Source organism: Dicentrarchus labrax, unplaced genomic scaffold (assembly GCF_905237075.1).
Source record: "Dicentrarchus labrax unplaced genomic scaffold, dlabrax2021, whole genome shotgun sequence".
Lineage (NCBI taxonomy): Eukaryota > Metazoa > Chordata > Actinopteri > Moronidae > Dicentrarchus > Dicentrarchus labrax.
Window position 1 is genome coordinate 8,755,316 of NW_026136704.1, and position 21,635 is coordinate 8,776,950.

Here is a 21,635-nt window from a genome sequence, read left to right on the forward strand (position 1 = left end):
CAATACATACTACCTACGGGCACTGCACTAGTGTAACTAAATAATTAATAAGCCATGAATGGAGTATTCCCTTGATAAGAGTAGACAAAGAGCATGTCAATCATTTAACTCTTCTCTAATAGTTGTAGTATTTTGCCCAACTGCTGCTGCCTGTTTGACACAGAAGACAAAGGGAAGTGACTGTGAGGTGCTCTTTGAAAGACGCTGCACCCGGCAGCTTTTTTGGCAGAGCGGAGCGCCTCCAAAAGTGAAAAATGTTCAACTTACCCAGAAAAAGCACAAGGAGAGAGTTCAGCCGCTTTTTCCTCAGCCAACCAATCACATTGAAGAAAATACAGGCGTCCCACAAGAGAAACAAAGATTGAGAAATGCCAGCGGAGAAACTGGTCATAGGAGGTAAATACTGTCAAGTGATCTTGTATCTGCAGCAAGTTAAGCAGTGGGAATTTGCAACATAGCAACAGGAATAATGGAGTCTGTTGTTAACAGAAACAAGGTGAGACATCTGCTTTTTGTTTTTCTCACAAGACTGGGCTTATGTCACCTAGGAAAAAAATGACTGCGCCTTGGATTGTACACTACAGCTCCAAGAAGTCGCCCATCCTGCCAATGTAGCCGAGTTTTCATTACGGGTTCAGTTTACCTAAATTACCAAACACAACGCATATTTTCTCCCATAGCCCTGATGGTATTCATGCAGATAGTTTTGCTTTTATTTGCCATTTTTATTTTCTCTGAGATGTCAGCCTCCACCTCAGTACAGGAGGAGGCTCACAGCATGGAAAATATTCATTTACAAAATTCAAAAGAAAAATCACTCTCCAGAAAAGTTGTCCCTTTTATTCTGGTTAATAAATAAAGCAGACAGAGGACTATTTTTTTTAAGCAGACAGCAACAGGTTAGAGTGAGGTCGGGGTTGTTGTCATTGTTTTGTTGAGTCAGCAAAGGCAAATTATTTCTCAATAACAGTAAGGAGAGAACAAAGTAAATAAACTTGTAGTAAAATCTGATTACTCCACTTTTGTTGCAACAATAATAATTAACACTCTAAATAACAATGAGAAAGCATAAAATTGTGTTTACACTCTACATGTATTCTTCCTTCTTGGTACCACTTTTCTATGAGGAAACCTTTACAAAGTTGTAACTAATGAATTTATTAATGGGTAAAAAATAATTTACTAATGCTTTACAGATCAGCTACATGCCATTAATAAGAACTAATGTTGGGTTACCAGCTTGTGAGCTTGCAAAAAATCCCTCTGATTGGCGTTTTGCCCTTTTTAGAAATAATGCAGTTATAAATGTTATGTAAATAAAAATCTAAAAATATATTAGAGCTCCCTTCCGCCTCCTGCTCTCCTTCCCCACTTTTTGCATTTTGGTTTGGTCCGGCAGCTGCTGAACAGATAGGTCAGGAAATGTATGCAGGGGGGAGGTGGAGGAGGAGGGAGTGGGTGAGAGACAAAACTGAAAATGAGATTGGCCAGATTAGATTGCCTGATTGAGCAATTAGCTATCGTCTCCATCATTTGGCTGGGGCCTGGCGGCATCTGCCACTGTGGGTTGCACACTGCCACACACAGGCCTGCCGCAGCGCGCGCCCACACACACACACACACACACACACACACACAATAATAGCTGTACACATGTGCAGAAAGCTGTGTGTGAGTATGTCAAAGAAAGTGCATCCCACCAAATGTGTTCAGCTAATTCAAAATCCAGGGTGAGCGCCTGCCACTGTGTGTGTGTGTGTGTGTGTGTGTGCGTGTGTGTGTGCGTGTTTCTGTGTGTGTCTGCCTCATGCTTGTGGTTTTTGCCAGAATAGCTAACACAGAGCTTGTCAACCACGCTCCTCTTTTCATTTCCTTAATGTTCTTCCATGTCTATCTCTCTCTCTTCCATTCCCTCCTTCTCTTATTTCTCTTCAGCGGGCTGTTCACTCACTCACTGATGTATTCTTTCATCACTAACACCCCACACACACTCCTTCCCTAATAGCTCTCTCTTTCTCATTCACTTTCTGTCTCTTTCTTTTTTTAGTCACAGCTTCGATTTAGAGCTTGACTTCCCTTCCTTTCATTGATAAAAAAAAGCGAAGGAGTAAATTCAACGAGTGAGTAAGAGCCGTAAAAAAGAAAGAAAATTAGTATCTTTAAAACAGGGCGCCATCCATTTCTTTTTACTCACTCCTGAGGCCGGTGAAATTTCAAACAATGCCGCGTGGTGAGCCATAACTCACGTTTAGCACCTTGAGTTTTGTCCCATATCCAAAACTAGACTGATAACTCTTAAGAGGGGTTTTAGCTCTTTCTCTCCGCAGAGGCCCACTAAAATGTGTTTGATGAATTGGTCTCCATTGGCGCTCACTTATTCTCACATAAAGGGGTTTATGGCTCAGGAAAAAGGAGGGGAGAGAAGACGAGCTATTTCTACACGTGATGAAGTAAGACTCCATCATGTGGACGTCTGGAGACAGAGGGAGAGGGGAGGAATCTCAGGAAGTGGATGTACGCAAGTGTGCGTTTATGTGTGTGTAAATCTGCGACTGAGTGAATCAGCGCATGCACAGCACACATACAAGTGTGTGAGCTTACGAGTATAGGTTCATTGGAGTGTGCCGACTTTTGCATGTGGCTCTTGTTTGTCCAACTTTTGTGTGTGTGTGTATTTGTGTGTGTGTGTGTGGTCATAGTTGATTGCCAGGCAGGCAGTGAGAATGAATGATGGCCGCCGTCCCTCGCAGACAGTGGAGAGTTCACCTGTCAACGTGGGCTACCTTAAGACGAATGGACATCTGGAAGTCATTGGTGTGCAGCTGTAGGAGCTGGACGCCCTATACTCACACACACATGGCCATAGATATACATTTTAAGTGCACACATAACTGTTGAGAGAGTTGACAAGGGCCCACATAGATCTGAGAGTGGGAGACACTGAGTAAAGACATAAATCACAAGGCTCTTGTTCTCTTACAAACACGCGCACCCAGCCAGCTAATAAGAGAACGATGAGTCATTCTCTGCTTGGATTCCCCCTCCTTAAGTGAATAGCTGGCAGGTGCTTCCAATGAAGCAAAGTAAACTTAGCAAGGGGAAAAAATTAAAGACCAATGATGATGATGATGATGATGATGATGGAACATTAAAGGAATTTAGATTACATCCAAATAGGCAGCAGACGGTCTAAACATGAGATGGACTTTGACAAATGTTCCTCACGATCCCACACAAAGCGGGCATTGAGCGGAAGGGATATTAGAAATACAGTTAAAGTGCTTATTATCTGTCTATGTCAGGTATTATTTTCTCTTAATATGAGATTTTCTAACAGTCCCGGACACACAGAAGGAGATATGGGCACATGCATTTATCCACTCACACTACTCCACTAATAACTTATGCAGACACACACACATAAACGGGCATAATCAATAGGAGTGAGCCCAGTGGAATTTAGATGCTGTCTTTAACACTCTCACACATTCCCCAGACACTAAGAAGAGTGCTAACGCTTCGACATCGAATACCCTTGAGTTCCGATTGATCCCACCCATATTCACACACACACACACACACACACACACACACAGACTGAGAGTGCAGGTGGGCGATGGACATCTGGCTTCGCTACTAAAGTGCCACTGGGAGTTGACCCGCTCATTTCTTAATTTCAAGTCTGTTTACCGTGATGGTGACAGACTAACTCTCAGTTCACCGTGCTTGCAATATGCAGCTAATTCATTGACTGAATTTATTTAGTATAATTAGGTGGTACGTGGAGCATTTTTCCACATCATTATATCATTGTCAAATGAATTGTGACACTTGGGTGTAATTATTGTAAACAAGAAAACCACAGTTGATAGGAGTGGCAGCCTGTACCATAAAACTGAAAATTAAGGTCACATTACCCTTAAACGCTTGCATCCTGCACTACCTGCATTTTTGCTGGCATCTAGAGGATAGAAACATTTTCAGGCTTTCACCATCTACCAAAAAAAGCTAAAGTGGTTGGTCTCATATTCCAGATAAACACTAAACTAAAATATGTTTCTGAAACGATTTTAGGTGAGAAATATTCAATTAGAACCCTGATTTAGCAGCTCAAGGGCTAAATAATTTTATCAGGAGTTGGTAAACATCAAAAACTGAGAAGAGTAACTATTGGCATTACATCGGGTGGACAGAACCATGACTCCAAATGAATGCTAATGTTTCTCCATATCTGCTGGTTGTGTGAATAGGCATGCCTTTGCAACAAGTTCAACTGAAAAGTTTGAGAAAGAATGTGGTTATGGCAAATAAACTATGGTTAAACTATGGTTAGTGCTAGGCAACTAGAAGACTTGTGGTCATATTTAATAAAAAGGCACGTGTTAATTGGAGGTCTGTGAGGGTCTACATGTCCACCACCCACCAACCTGACCACCAGACCCAAACATTCAGCCTCACTACATAAGGAAACACAACTCCCTGCACTGAATGTTGGCCTTGATGAGAAAATGAAGCAAAAATCTAAAATGCTATTTTAGAAATGAGTGGCCACTAATCATCTGAAGGATGCCTTTATTTATTTTTTTACAGTAAATATGCTCACTTCTGTAGATTTATATGATAATAACTACGTTATTTAACTGACGTTAAAACGACACACAGTGGAACACAAGCACACTCTCACAGCTATTAAGGTAACAAAACAAAGTTCATGATTAATTCTATTTGGGGTTCATGAATTATTTAGCGGGCAAGAAGGCAGGAAATGTGACAGCGACGCACTCAACTACACATACAGTATTTAGTGTGTGTAGATGTGACATATAAAAACATTATTCACCATTATACACAACCTCTGTGTCCTGTGATCACTTGTTCTTAATGTATTTTTCTCAAGAGCCATTTTAGAAAGCAGCTCTTGAAGCTCTCTCATGCTTTGAATGAGACCATCAGCCTAAAAGCCTCAACTGCAGCGTAAATGGAGCGCTCGTGACTAGCTGTCTTCATTCATGGAGGAGAAACTTTGTGCGGTGATGACTTTGGTTAAAGTAACTAGGACTTATATTGAAGGCTGTGCCTGTACGGTGCATGTATCATCAGGGAGATGCACAAACACACACAGACTATAATTAGTTTGCTTCATTTCCTAATCATGGTGACAATAGAAGGGCCCCCTGTTAGAATTTATCTCTCTCTTCTCCTGCCTCCCATCCATCTCTCTCCTCTCCCCCACCCCCCACCCACTCCTACCAGGGAGTCGGGCTACAATAGGCCCGAGCTCCCCTCTCACTTTGCTGCAGAGGCAGGATAAGAGAAACTTTAGCCGCAAAGAGAACATATGGCCTCCGCCGCGCACCAAACAAACCCTATACATTATGGTGGCGAGCCAGTGTGTGTGTGTGTGTTTGTGTGTGTGCACATGAGGAAAGGGGAGATTATAAAAGGGTAATGAGGTAGAGAGAAAAGAGGAAAGCACAAACAGAAGAGGAGAAAGTGTAGAAGTGGTGTATGTATAGGCTTAAAAATAAATAAATAAATAACCAAACTGTCAGAAACCACTAATTCTCTTTGTCATAGTCTGTAACAGAGGAGACCACATCGCAAAGTAGTGCACCAGAGAGAAAATGAAAGGGCTTAAACCTGACAGTTCACACTATATTAGCAGTACACAAATCCCAAGTAGGATTAGAAGAGCAAAAATCCTATTCCCCTGCCTGTCAACTGAAATAGACATATAAATTAGTCCATATGAGTGCAATTCGATATTGCATTGACCCCAATTAGTAGGGATTGACCCAGTAGCACAGTGAGTCAAAGCTTCCGGGGGACAGAGAGAGGGAGGTAAAGAATATGACAGGAAGACAAACAAAATGAATCTAGTAACTGCGAAGCCACTGGTTATAGATTTCTCACCCCAGGAGGTTGTCATACTTCCCACCCCCTGAAGGGAAAATCATAACCCTTATTACACCAATGGGAAGATGTAGTCCATTTTGGAGGCTCACGATGTTCTGAGAGCGTTTAAGACAAAGGTACAATGGCTTGGTTTTTTTCTTCTTCCTCCTCGTTCTCTCTTTCACTCCCTCCTCCTCCTCCTCCTCTTCCTCCTCTCATCCTGCCAAATCTGATATTACAGGCATTTTTCTCCGCATGTGTGACACTCTTCTCTGCGGTGCACATGGGCCTGGCAAGCTGAAGCGGATGGGTGCGTGTGTGTGCATGAATGTGTGTCCTCTTGAAGTTTCCCCTTTCTGCTTTTATGACAGGTCCTTTTATCGTTTATTTGCTAAAAAACCCGCCAGCAGTGCTTGAAATATGTCAGTAGTAACCCTAATGTGCGCTGTTTTTTTATTGGAGTGCTAATTTGACTTAAGTTGAGTAAAAACTGAAATGTGGGCAGTTTAAAGGTGTAAAGTCCTAAATCAAATTTGTCATGTTCAGTTGTTCAGTTACTGAGTCCACAGCACAGCATTTGGTGAATAAAAATACATTATATAAAGAGCATTATGTTTCATGAGTCATTCCTACTGTGGTCCAAAATTAAATTGTGAATTAAATCAGGTGCATAAGCCGGCATGACATGTTTGTTGAATTAGAAATATAATTAGCTGATTTTCAATAACTTTTTGTGTTTATGTAGATATTATTCATGACATGCCAGCACCCTTTATAAAGCTCTACCAAGCATTTTTTATACCAACACTGAATAAATGACTGATATTACTCACTCGTAGTAATGGACAGAAAACAACATCTGTGGCTCTAGCTACAACAGAAGAAAAAGCACATTATCATGCCATTTTATTAACATGAATTTAACCACCACGGTTTTTTATGCCCATATTTTTTCGCTCCAAACAGCTACTGAGCAGACTGTACGGACCATTGACAGTGTATATAATGGACAGAGCTTCTGGTTCTGTGAAGTGAAGCCAATGCAGAAGTGTCTTAAACCTGCTCTCTATGTAATGGCCAGTGGAGGGCAGCTCCAATAACACACTGACCATGCACTCTTATTGAGAAATGACCCGACTTCTCAATTGATTTATAGTCTCAGTAAACAGTTTCCTAATGAGGCTCCTTCTCCATTATAGTGAATGGTATCATTTTTATTGCAGCCAATGAAGCTCCCCCAACTGGCCTTTACATAGAATGCAGGTTTAAAACACTTCTGCGTTGGCTTTACGTTTCAGACCGGGAAGCTCTGTCCATTATATATACTGGCAAGCCGCCATTGTTTCCTGCTACGGACGAGTCGAAACTGCACAGCCAATGAGAGCCGCTCAACTTGCAGTATGTCACCTCCACTGACTCCGACAAACTGCCATGGCGACGACCATAATGCCAAACTCGAAGCTTCAAAACGGTACTCCACAAACCAATGGGTGATGTCATGATAGCGATAGATGTTTATAGCAAATTTTCCCCATTCATGACAACTGTACGAATTATATCAAGGCTTAAAGTTAATTAAGGTTGTGGCCGCTACCTCTAAGCTACATGTAGGACAAACTGAATACTGTAACATCCCAATGTAAAAATGTGGAACACAAGGAAAGAAAGCTCTGATAAAGGTAGCTAGCTAAATTGCCCAGATGTTCTCAGGGCATTTGGAGATCTAACAAGAGTCAAAAAGAATGAACATTTAACATTAATCAGTAAGCCACATATGCAACTTTAGTAGCACATTGAAACTCATGAACTATTTTAAAGTTCAGGCCTTTCAAAAGCTTCATACTATACACAACGACCATCCTGTTGTCATTAAATGTTGCCAATTGTTTGTCTTATTGTTTTTCCGGCCCAGGCAGTGCATCTTTATATTAGCTTAAAGCTAATTTTGGTGCACTGTCCTATGCACAAAACCAAAATTAAATGGGTGAATGAACATTGAAGGACACTAACTAATGAGTACAAATTGCCTGGCTACACTATTCTGCCATTAAGCAGCCACTACCTTCCTACAACACTATTTAGCATGTAGAAATAAATACTAGTGACAGATTTAGTGTTTAACAGCCATTTATTGGTGTTAGTCTGGCCCAGTTTAATAAATATTAGAACTTACTTTACAGTTAGTTATAGATATTAAGTACTATTTCTGAAGTTACAATAAATTGGGGATAAATGGTGAAAGAGCTTACTGTATGAACCCCCACTCCCCCCCCCTTATTCTCTCCCATCCGTTCATACTTTCCACTTTTCTCGACCCTCTCTCATACCCATCCTTTTAATCATTTTAATAGCACTCCTCGCCTCCTCTAAATCCAAACCCTTCCTATAACTTTCCACTCACCCTCTCTCTCAAGCATCTTTCCCCTCATCACACTCTCTTCTCCTTCTAGAGTCCCTCCTCTTCTCTTCCACCTTTGCTTCTAACGCCATCACTGTCTTTTCACCATTGATGAAGAGTGATGCTATTCATCTGTACCGTAGACAAGCCACTTCAGACCAACTCTGACACCATCTCTGCTAAGAAGAGGAGGCTGACAGGGAGAGAGAGAGAGCATGAGAACTGCTCAGCACTCTCACTGAAAAGGATTTCAGGAGTGTAGAAAAGGGGCCAACAAGCAGTTCAGTATATTCAGGTAAATAGAATGTCCTTGCACGATTTGGAGAAACTGACACCAGACTGCAGAGACAGGGACATTTCAAAAGCTGACATGTCTCAATTTTACAGTTTAAAAGTAGCAGTACTAGGTCCTTCCTTTTTTACCTTGACATTATGCATTGTCTCTCTCTCTTTTTCTATATATCTGCCTGTTTCTCCTGACAAACCCCCTCTCTCTGCACACACACACACACACACACACACACACACACAACAACATCCCTCTGGTCATATCTCCCTGTCTCCCACGGGTGCAGTGTAACACTATCTGCCTCAGCCACTCTCCGGTCCCAAGCAGACAGCTTGGTCTTCAGAGATTCCTCCCTCTCTTTCTCCACTGCTGCCATTTTCTCTCCACAGGGACCAGAAACTAAATATGACAGCTACACCAGAGAGACAGAGGAGAATGTCAAACTCCTCCAACCCAAATGACGAAGCTTTGCCCATATCTGAGTCGCACTGTATGGACGACAGGGGGACACTGGTGCATTTGGTGTATAGAGTCAATTTGGCAACATAATACTTCAATAATATCTATCTTAAAGAAATACAGCAACAGCATTGTTTAGTGGCTGCATGTTTACAGTTGTAGGATTGTGCATTATCAGAAAGAAAACACAAGTACCATACCTCCTTTTAATGCTTTTATGTGCAGGAGATGGGAAACCGTAAAGGAGAGAATCACTGCACACAGAATAAATATGTGGTGGTTCACCAGAACTGTTTCAAAAATAAACCGCGTCTGTTATACAATGTGGCCAAAAGTATGTGGACACATGACCATTACACCCATATGTGATTGTTGAACTACTCACTCTAAAACCATCAGCGATAATATGCTGCTATAATTGATATGCTTCTGGGAAGGCTTTCTACCAGATTTAAGATCCTAGCTCCAGGGATTTGCTCTCATTCAGCCACAAGAGCATTAGTGAGGGCGACCACTGATGCAGGGAGATAAGGCCTGGCTCACATCCCAAATGTGTATGAATGGGACTGATGTCAGGGATCAGTGCAGGCCAGTCAAGTTCTTCCACACCAAACCGGAAAGCCATTTCTTTATGGAACTGACACAAAGGTAACAGGTAAAACTACAGAAGTATAGTAGGTCAAAGCTGAACCACAAAGTTAGACGTTTAACTGAAATAATAATGTCAGAATATAAATAATAATAATGTACCCTTTACTTTTTACTTTTCTACTGACTGACCTAGGGTTCATTTACAGTCTTAATGTCTAACTGCTTGTGTTTTGCTTGTATCACACTTCCTTTGTTACTGCATTCCCAGATCTTACTTAATGATTAAAAACTGTTTTTTTGAGTCATTATGGCAAAACTACACTGTAATGCAAATAGTTATTTTAACCCAAATAATTTGTTTAAATGGATTATATGAAAAATTAAGACAAATTAAATGTTGTAAGTTAACAACAGTCTAGTTTGTTTTCCAAATACAAATAAAAAATTTAAAAAATTAAGTCAGTGTCACTTACTAAAGTTCTTTCATCAAGAATGTTTTTTTTTAACTTGTAATATTGAGTTAATGTTACTTACATTTTTCGATGTAATCAGTTTGAGAGTTTGAGTTAAATGAACTTATCTGGTTTTACAGTGTATGAAAAAAAGTTTTTCTTCAATAAAAATGATACAGTTCTAAATATTAATACTTAACATGAAAGCAGGGTGTGTTGTTTTGTGTCAAAAAGTGCCCCATATCAAAAACTGCATCCCTAGGCCTAATAACACCCTCAAGTTTATTATATTTATATGTGGCCTCATAAATGTGTATAGGATATTACGCTGCCATCAAATACCATTTGTCAGTTTTGTCTGAAAACAGGATAAGGCTTTCCAGTCTCCATCTTCTGACACTCTCCATTTCCAATTGGGAAATCCCTCTTATCCCTTCTTTTTTTTGTCTCACTCTTTCATGCTTCCCATCTTTTTTTTCCTTTTTCTCCCCTCCTCTCTCCTTTAATCTCATCATCTATCTTTTAGTTTTCCTCTGTCACGGTTTCTCAGGTAAGTCGCACCCTTCCTGTGAAGGCAGCTTTGGTGTGACACAGAGGGATACAGTAAGAGGTGACAGTTCTTACTCACTGAAACAAAAAAGTCCAAAAAAGGAGGAGGAGGAGGAGGAGGAAGGGGTATAAACAGATTATTGTGGAAGGTACTTTGATTGTTCTTCTAATGTGTTTTGCTGCTATTCTATTTCAAGCCCTGGTGCCAGGCAGAAAATTCAGCCGAGTGGAAAAAAAGAGAAGAAAGTGGGAAAGGATGATGGAAAGAGAATGAGGAAGATTACAGGTGGCACACAATACACAGTGATCACAGCGCTGATGGCACACAATACACAGTGATCACAGCGCTGGTGGCTGTGGTGCATATGTGTGTTTATGTATCTACTTTATGTCAGTAATGTGTGTGTGTGTGTGTGTGTGTGTGTGTGTGTGTGTGTGTGTGTGTGTGTGTGTGTGTGTAATTATCGGTCTATGGGTGACAGTGGGAAACCCGCACACTTTCCAAATCCAACATGTTAAGTTGTTGTTGACATACAAGCTTATTGGTCAATTGTTCACATTTCGCATCTACATTACCCACAAAGCAACTCAACCACCAGGAGTTCAGTCTGACTTTCAGGTGTGTTATTCTAGTAGCCGCTAGCCACTAGCCTCAATCAGAGATGAAGAGTGGGCTACGGTTGCCCCAGATTTTTTTCATTTTCTCGTAGTCCTCAGCCCCAACTGACGCTGACGTGACATCACTTGGGGCAATTTATCAAATTTTGTGCAGTTCCCTCTGGAGCCACAAAAGGCTTCGTATGCAGTAGTATTCCCAGACACCTGTAAACCGACATACATGTATGTGTTTGAGTGTGACTAACTAGCTTGCATGTGTGTGCCTTCAAGATAAAGAAATGTATTGTGAAATCCAAGAGTGCACATGGTTGTGTGTGTGTCTATTGTTTGCGGGTGCGTACTTGCATGAAAGCTTACTCTGGGCATATTGTCAATATCGCATATTGATGTCCACTGAAATCCATGCACACTTCCTTTTCTCCATATATGTGTGTGTTTGTGTACTCTGGCATACATCCGTAGCTCATATCCAGCCTTGGGTGTGTGTGTGTGTGTATGATTAGATCACAGAGCGCTGACGCACGGATGTCCTTCAGGTAACCAGATTTGTCACTTTGCCGAGTATGGCCATCAGGTGGCGACGCTAAGCGGCTCAGCCTTGCCACGAAGGTCACCGGGACGGTATCCCAGAAACACCCTGGAGAGGCAAGGGGGTGGGGCAGCAGATGGAGGGCAGGCAGCAACACACTAATGACAAGACACTAATAACACGACGGCGCCGCTGGGGTCGATGTACAACATGCTATTAACGTGTAGCACGCTAGGCTAGCCAGATTATGCCAATCCACTAAAGCTATTAGAGAGGCACCGAGCATGTATGTGATGTGCTTCCTGTAAGATAGAATTGGTAAGAAGGGAGCTGAATGAATGAGGGGTGCAGCTGCGGGTTTAGAACGATAAGAGTGTGATGTGTGTGACAGAACTGAAAGAGATTATGATGAATATTAGAAGCAGAGTAAGAGAGGAATGAAGAAGGAGAAGCAGCGTGTCAATCCTGTCTCCTCCCGGAGTTCAGCTGGTCTGCATTGGGTCACTAGGAAAAAAATAAAACCCTCAAACTTTTGATCCTCTGATTGAGCACTCGACCCTTTCTCCCTCGCGAGTCCCTGATTAGAAGAAAATTGTTGATTTATGGAGGATTTCTCCTCCTCTCTCACTAATATTAATCCGCTCCAGAGGTTGGCTATTAGGAGGCGGATCACGTTTTTTGGACTCGGATAAAGCAAATCCAATCTGGAACCAGCATGGAACTCAACGTTTTCCAATTAATGATGATATACGACATATTGAAAACTATCAGTCGAAAATTCGGCCTGTATTTGCTGTGACTTTGTGCCAAAGATGAAAATTGTAGAGCATTACCATAATGTTGCAGGAAGTTAACAAATGATTCTGCAATGAATTCCAGGCAGCAAAGCTAAGGATGAGCTCTTCCCGGCTATACAAGCCCTGTCCACACTAACCCCTCCACCCCCACCCCATCTTTCCCATCTCAGAGCCAAGAGCAAGAAAAGAGAGGGAAAAAAAGGCAGCTGATGGAAAAGAGAGGGGAGAAAAAATGACAGAGATAGACAAAGGTTGATTAAATTGGTTTTCAATTCTGGGTGTCTCTGTCTGAGGCTACTGCATTAATTTGCTCCATTACATATTTGAGAGCCAGTGAGTGTATTAAGAGCTGCTGTATATCATATCAGTGACTGCTCCAAGAGCTCGCTGCCAAAATAAGAGCCTTGGGTCCATCTATTGGAGCATTAACCGGGGTGACTCAGCACGCCCAGGCCCAAATACACCTCATACTTTATGTGAGAGATTCTTTGTTCACTGCAGTCATTTTTATGGCTGCAGGCAGGTTGGCGTGAGTCTGTTCAGTATGTCAGGCTTAACATGTGTACATGCCTGGGAGCTGCTGATTCATCATGAAAATTTATTTTCAGGGGCTTCTGCTTAGCGGCTTTGTCAGCTTTACCTTTGTATTAAGATGGAGTTGAAAGTTGCACTGAAGATTTCCTGGCTCAACACAAGTAAGATATTAATTACAACAAGGTTGTTGGTTTGATACCACAAATGTACCTTAAATCCTTAGCTCAGGATCGGTGTCAGATTTATTTTATCTTTATCTTTCCCCCCATTTGCAGTTCAAAAGGGTAAGTAATAAAAATGTTATCAGGTTAATTTATTAGAAAATAATTTCAAGGCTGCATACAAGTGTGTGAACATTTATCAGATAGAGGGTTAAAGGCTCACTCACAATTGCAATCAATTTTCGATTGATTTGCTATCTTCTTAGTCAGCACTTTGGTCAACTTTGGTTGTTTTTAAAGTGCTTAACAAATAAAGTTGGATTGGATTAGTCTGACTCTTTCAGGCCTCTCTTGCTGTTGAACTGAAGGATCCTCAAATAACTCAGAATTACAGCAAGACAATGTAAAAAAGAACAAAGAAATAGCAATCCTCTTGTTACAAATTTAAAGTTGAATTTGTAAGCAATAAAACACACCCTTTCCCAATTCAATACACTCAGGGGTTACTTGGTCTGGTATGCCCTGTAGCTCATAGCTCCTACTGTTAATTAATGTTAGCCAACTTTAGATGTTACTGAGCCAGTTTACTGACTTTATCATTGTCTTATGACTTTACTTGGGCCACTGTTATACTACATTTAAAGGTCCAGTGTGTAACATTAAGGAGGATCGATTGACAGAAACAGGATGTTTTCATTAGTGTATAATCACCTAAATATTGGAATTATTTTTACCTTATTCACCTTAGTTTTTTTATGCAGGTCGCAGTGTCTGTCCACCATGTTTCACTGCCACCGTAGTTTCTCCTACACACTTTACAGCCCAAGTTTTACACCCTAACTGATCTGCTTCATCAGGACTATGTGGGTGTGAATAGATTACAGTGCTGGTGAGTCCTGATTGGTGCATGGAAGTCCATGACATCACATTTTTCCAGCTGAGCCGTGCCCTGTGCCAACCGGAATGAAGAATACAGAAAAAAATCTAAATACGGAAATAACCAAAACTGTTGGAACTACTGAAGGATCCCATCATTCACAGTGAGAAGCAGACATGACAAGGACCAATATAGGAAGGGCTCAAGAGAATGTTGAAATTCAATGTGCCGTTGTCTTGTAATTACCACGTGTGGCCACAGGGTCCACAGTTCAGCAAAAGTTTCATAGTCTTGCTTTAACAATTGGCCTTGAAGATTGTTCCTTAGCTGTTCTTTGCTTGCCCTGCGGTTCAACATCCAACTCTCAAAATTCAGAAAAAGAGTGTCCTTCAACTTTCCAAAACAGTCTCTGGTCTGGACTTTAGGGCAACATGACAATGAAGTAACTTTGCCAAATATTTAAAGGCAACAAATGTTTCTATGATGGATTACCTATCTCAAGTGAGTTTTAAATCCCTCCAAGTTGATTTTCTTATTCAAATGAATGGAAAGCGGTGGCTGCCTGGAGGGTGGGAAATCAATCTAAAAACTTCTTGTATACTTTGGAAAACAGTCAGCAGGAATGTAAAACATAGGCGATTTGTTCTTAATGGGCTGAAACGTGTAAAAACATTGGCACAGTCCTGTTAAATAAGCGGTTGGGTTATGGGTTTGCTGTTTATTAAAAGTAATAATAAATTACCAACATTTTGTCTGATGATATACAGCGGGATTTTCCCTCTTTCTGCCTTTTAAAGTCATTGACAAAATGGAACAATATGACTACAATAAGATTAATTATCTAATGAGATTTTACCCATAATGAACTTATGATGGATTACAAAACTTGAAACGCTGTTACTACAAAAATACTCTTAACATGACTGATAATGACTGAATAAGAATGTAAATTAAGGTCATGCTTACCAGCCTGGCCTCCTACACACACACACACACACACACACACACACACTCGCCCCCCTTATCCTTATTTGTGCATCTGAAAGGGATCTCTTCAGGGCTGTCACCACTCTTTCAACAGTGCTATTCATCATGATTTTCCATTCGGAGTGTGTGCAGGTGTTTACTGTAAGGAGGGGAAGAAAAGAAGAGAAAAGAAAAGATGAAAACAAACGTCAGTGGCCTCTGTGTCTGGACAGCAGATGGTGAGGAGGACGGAGACCGAGAGACACTGGGTAAGAGACAAAGTCAAATAAAGAGAGAGAGAATGGGGTCAGTCCTTAGCGGAGCCTGAAACTGAAATATTGTTTCTCTATCTGCAAAAAAACGGAAAGGGGAAATAATCTGAGTATGATCCTAGTGATGTTACAGACCACCCAATAGGTGGAGGGAAACTTCCAGAAAAGGAGAAGTGCGGAGTGGAAGTGCGTTTCATGGTTCCACTCAGAGGCCAAGCACCAGACCTCCACCATTCCTACAGAACGCCGTATGCATGTGTGTGTGTGTGTGTGTGTGTGTGTGTGTGTGTGAAGAGAGAGAGAGAGAGAGAGACAGAGAGGAGCTCTTCAAACATGGAAATAATCTTATATCACAGTGATGTAAGACAAAGACAAAAAAGGAAGTGTTGCTTTGCTACTTTCAAAATCTGCATCTTGACAGAAACCTACATGCTGCCACAACCAAATGTATCCATCAATAAAGGTTTATCTTATCTTATCCTAACGCTAAATGTAATGCCAGAAGTTAAAGCTGCGTTCATTTTCTGTATAAACAATGTTGGAGTACAGTTGGAGAGCTTCCAAGACTTGGAAAAACTCTCATGGTTGAATCGTCAGGGTAAAACATGAGCAGCAGTGTTAGAAAATATCTATAATAAGAGGTTAAGCTTATATGTACATAAAAACACATAGGGAGAAGTCAAGTATAACTCCCACAGAGCTTTCCATTAAAAAACATTGAATCACTGAGCTTAAAATGTAGTTGTGTGTTCTGCTCAGGGTGAGCAGTGGCTACTCTCCCTAGAAACCTGACAAACCATTCAGAAGATTAAATCATTTCGCCTGGGTCAAATTTGGATGAATTCAGCATTTTCTCCATAGCAACCGAGACTTATGGGCATCATAGTAGTTGGATCAATATTAAACTGACTTAAAAAAACACAATTTCTCAGAAAGTTGAAATAATTAAAACTGACGGTCATAAACAAGATTTAGATGTACTGACATCATACCTCCAGGGCCCACCAGTGCACTCCCTCCTCCCTCAGAGAGTTCTGTCCAGACAACAAAGTAAGTTTATAAAAGGTTAGTATTTCATATTTTTTCTGTTAAACTGAAAGGTGATATTTTATGTGAATGACATTTTCCAGTTGTTTCAAAACCATCTCTGCTCTGCCAGGAATAAAATCATTTTTGTGAAATAGTGTTGATGGCTTAATAAATAGCCCAAATTTAAAGATCCCACCAGACATGTATTATGACACATATAAATAGTCTGCTTGGAACAATAATGTGCGTCTGATATGTTAAAAAGTAAAATTTCCACATATTAAATATTAAAAAGTCATCTGTTCCTTCTACCTCAAAAATATCAGAATCTATCTATGAATATGTTTATTTCTAAAGTTTTTCTAAACTGATTCCAGTTTTCAAATACTGGAATCAGTAATTCCAATTAATAATGCCCAATGGGTGATTTTTATTTTATTTTTTTAACTGCAGAACTCCTCCAGGTTGCTAAAACCCATGCCCTTCCCATATATAAAGCAAATCATAAAACTGTAGTGTTGTTAACACAGGAGACCGCCATGATTATAAATCAAGGAATACTGATGATATCTTTCAAAGAAAACTTGGAATAAACGGCTCTTTCCACTTCACAACTCTATCTTACCCCTCCACACATTCATTCTTAGCCTAAACTCAAGCCAACCATAATCTAATCTAAAACCAAGCTCAGGTAACAGCTTCACATGTCATCGCCTCGCTGTATTTTCTTCATCCGTCTGTTCTTGTAGTGACATTTGGCCCAAAGTGAGGAAATACCAGAGTACACGCAAAGGAGAAACACGTACACATTCAGCCGCTCACGACTGCTCTCATTTCCTTTCCTCACTTGTTGTCGAAATCGACACACACTGCCTGGCTTCAACCACTCCCAGGGTCAAGGGTCATACCCACAATCCCCCAGGCAGTGCTTTGAATCCTCGACCTGCTTCCCTGGTGTAACCTACAAAGCTCCTGATCAGTAGGTTTCAGAGGTTATTTATTTCTCTGTAGCCTGATCGTGACTGTAATCTGCATTCCAGCAGTGGGTGAGAAGTCTGCATGTTCAGTGTTATCTGAAGCTGCAAAGAAGATAACTTCAGCTTCAAAACGGAATACGAACACACACATATGAGGGCTGCGGCAAAGTGTGTCACAGCATGTGTGTGTGTGTTCGCCCTCCTCCCTTGTTGTAAATCCCCCCACCCGTCACATTAGCCTAATGAAAAGTAATAAGAGCGCTCCAAATGATCTACTCCCTGAGGTTGCCTCGGAGCTGTGTGAAATAAGATAACATTAACCTGAGTTATATGGCCTGCCAATGGGAAGTGCCATAACAAAACACACACACACACACACACACACGTGTGTGTGACCACACACACGCGCATCTGTCTTATCTAGTGTTTACTCTCCAACTGGGAGTCATGGTGTCACACAGACGCCATAAACTAGCAGCAGCGATATGAAACAATAATAAACACAATTCACAGAAGAAACAAAATAAATATATATGTAGTCTCTTGCAGGGAGCTATGTGTGTGTGTGTGTGTGTGTCTGTCTGTGTGTGTGTGTGTGTGTGTGTGTGTGTGTGAGAATATATGTGTTTTACTGGCCACAGTCTGTATTTTTATTGTTTCTCTGTTGCGTTTATTAGTATTTTTTTGTTTTTTGTGTGGTTTTATGTCGACCATATATGCAGCCATGGGAACTAGAATGTACTGTATACTGATATCACACATTTGCGTGCGTTGTATATGCATGTTTTTGCGAGAGAGAGGAGGAAGAGCAGAACGAGGCCGACAGGAAGGACGGAGAAGGAGGGAAAGAAGATGAAGAGGAGGCAGAGCTGGAGGGGTGAAGGAGAGTGTAAATCTACTGATGGCACGCTGAGTGAAAAAGACAGAGAAACACAGAGAGAGTGCACTGGCAGATCACACACATCATCTGTGATAGGAGTAATCAAAGAGAGGCTACATGAAGAGGAAAATTATCTCTCACTTTGTGCAAGACACTTAGACACAAAGAGACACTGAGTAACATTTGTCACACATGGTGGTGGAGGAGAATAAAGGCTCACATGTGATGCGATTAGAGCAATTATTTAAAAAACAGCAAATGGATTCGGTCACAGTACTAATACCGTGTGTAAAATGAGTGATGACTAGTTGCTTTGCTCAGGATGAAGTCATCATTTACAAGGGGAAGTAATTAATTACCTAATTAGGGTGTAGAAATTTGCATTTGTAAATTTGACATAGTGCCAATTTACTTGATTCAATCACCTGTGGTGCAAGGTGAATCAAAAGTAACACCAGACCTACTGTTATATGAAAATCTTTTATCTCCAAATGTCAACAAATTGGTTTAATTTTTCAGTGGCCCATTGATATTTGAATCTTTAAAGATAAGCTAGTGATACTGGAGTTCAAGAAGAAAAGCTCAACAATACCTGAGGGCAGCAGGTCATTAGACTTTAAAGGTGAAACTTGACCTTTCTTTTCCAAACCTGAAAAAATGACCCCAATGATGTCATCAGGGGATATCTCACAGCTTGGGCTTGGAGATATTTTTGGCTACTTGAGGGCAGCAGAACAAGCTGTAAACACAATACTGACATATTATAATTTTATTCAATTGTTTTGGCTAACATTGGCAAAGTTCACCCCAGAACTGCTTCTGCGGTTTGGGCTCAGTTCCGGCTCGGACAGGATTTTGTCTGGGGTCGGGCCTCATATTTTGGGCTTGATCAAAGCTCTGAATTGGGGTCTTGCGAAAAGGTAGTATTGTTTGCGTTTAAATGTAGGATCCAATATTTTTGGACTTTAACCCATACTAGGGACTAAAAGTCAAGGTATCCCTTACCTTAACCCTTCTTCTCAATCTTTGGTCTGAACTGAATTAAACAAATTAACATAATTCTAGACAAATACCAACTCTGGCCAGTTACCAGCCAGACTGAAACACATACAATGACCTAAAACAATGTTGTTTGACTATTGTTAGATAGTGTAACCAGGCAACATGTAGTTTTTCGATGTGACAGAAAACAAGAGACTAGAAATACTTTGGAATTATAGAAAATGCATTTTTATTCACCCAGTCAGTTCCATAAATACTCAAATGTGATAGTTGTATGATAACGTAAGTGCAGATGCCTTCAAAACTTTTTTTTTTTTTTTAATTCTGAGATATTTTTTGAGTGCATGTATGCCCACTAGGTGAGACACATCAAAACACACACTCCTCCATCCAAACATTCACACACACAAAGTTCAAAACAACAGGTAAATGAATGCAGGGAGAATCCGTAGAGTGCTACATCAAGGAGGAGGATGGAGCGAAGGAGGAGGAGGAAAAATGGATCTGCACTTCAAACCACCTGGTGAAGACCTCTGCGGACGGATCCATCTCCTGCTCTCTCTCCCTATCTGTCTGTCTCTCTCTCTCTCTCTCTCTCTCTCTCTCTCATGCTCTCTTTCTGTCTCGCTCTGACAGATTTATTAAGAGGCAGGGATCAGAACGAGTCCCCAGCTCCCTCCTCTCCTCCTCATCCCTTGCTTTCTCCTCTTCTTCATCAACTGACAGCATCTCCTCCCTCGTTCTCTCTTACTCTCTCCTTGTCCCATAGCCCAAGCCTATATTCTGGAGCCCTCTGAGAAAATAAGAGAAATAGGGGATGAGGAAGGAGATGAGGAGGAGCAGATATGAGTGTGGAGTATGAATATCTTTTTTTCCGTCCCTGTGGTCTGCTTTACAAGATTCTTTGCCGCTCACACATGCAGACAAATTTGTCACTTTCTTTCTTTTTCCACACATGAAGTTGTCTTTTCTTATCATCTTTTGAACAGTGTGTACTTTCAGCAAACTTCAGGAGGGATTTTTTGTAGGGAAATAAAAACCATATGTCACCATCAATGGTGAGCACAAGCTTACTCAGGCAAACCTTATCTTTCCATTCACCTCAGCGATGCTCCATGCTGCATTCAAAGCCTATGCCTTGTCAGGAAAAACCTCCAACGCTGACAGATGGGGGTATTTCTCAATCGCCATTTTCCTGGAGAGATGCTTCCCGTCACTTTAGCTGAATAACAGCAACAGATTCAACACAGAGGGATGTAAAAAAGGGACAGCAGAGATAACAGCAGCCGCCTCACCTCCCGCCATGCTAAAGTCAGTTATGAACATTTTTAGATTGTCTTTCCTCACATATTGTACAATGGTGCACATCTTCTGTAGATGGAGATAGTAACTTAAAATAATGAGCTGACAAAAGTAAAGTAAGTCAACTAACAAAAATATTATATTATATATTATTTTCCATAATATTCTAAGGAAAGATTTAAAGGACCAAACCAGTGCTTTTTGTTCTTGAGAACTGGGACTCATATGGGGGGGGGAATGAATTAAAGGGCTATGTCTGTTTTAGCCTTTACTACAAATTACATGACATTCCTACTGTATCTCAAAAAGGTTTCACAGTAGGCTAATTTTAACAGATTTATCTTGTGGGGTCTTGACACTGACTGTAAATTGGTGCATGCTCAAAATAACATTCCTCAGAAAGAGAAAGAATCACAAAAGTTCCCCCAAAAAAGTAAAGTTGTCTCTTTGAAAGAGTGAATAAATTACCTTTTTCAACTTACTTTTGATCAGACTATAATTTCTTATAAAGTTCCCTGGAAATAACTCGATGCACAGGAAAAACTGTCCTGCTTTAACCCAAAGTAAAAATGTATTCACTATTCTTCAGTCTTCATGTATGTTGTATGCTCGCCTGTATACAAACTGTACATTTTTGAATGTTAAGCTGTGCACTGAGTAGAAGACGTGTGCCAGCAGTTAATTGGAATGCATTAATTAATTGGAGGTGTACCAAGTGAGCACTGTCTCTATTTTCCCTGTAATTAGTACCAAATTACATTCCAGGAACCTTCCTGGGAATTTACAGTTACATATCAGTTTCCTTCTAGGAAATTATAGGAAACTATGGACTAAAGCTTGTTATCATTGTGTTTCTCATCAATTCAAGTATTTGAAATAAAAGGGCTAAAAGTATTTTATCCCTAAAAAAATGTTAAACCCTGTTTATTTTCCAGTGCTATAGCATGATATCATTTACACCAAACAACTCTCTTACTGCATGTTGCTAATTGTCAAACACTTCAAAAATGGTATGCTAAATGTACAGTATGTAATATTTATATTTATATGAACCTGAA

The 21,635-nt window shown here is 40.6% G+C and overlaps 1 long non-coding RNA gene across 1 annotated transcript; it reads right to left on the bottom strand.

Moving 5' to 3' along the window:
* Positions 1-19,480: 19,480 nt before the first annotated feature.
* Positions 19,481-20,729, bottom strand: LOC127362035 (uncharacterized). Its single transcript, XR_007884377.1, has 2 exons — positions 20,377-20,729; positions 19,481-20,068 (listed from the first exon to the last, which is right to left on the bottom strand). It is a non-coding gene; the product is annotated as an uncharacterized LOC127362035 (long non-coding RNA).
* Between the last annotated feature and the right edge of the window lie 906 nt (positions 20,730-21,635).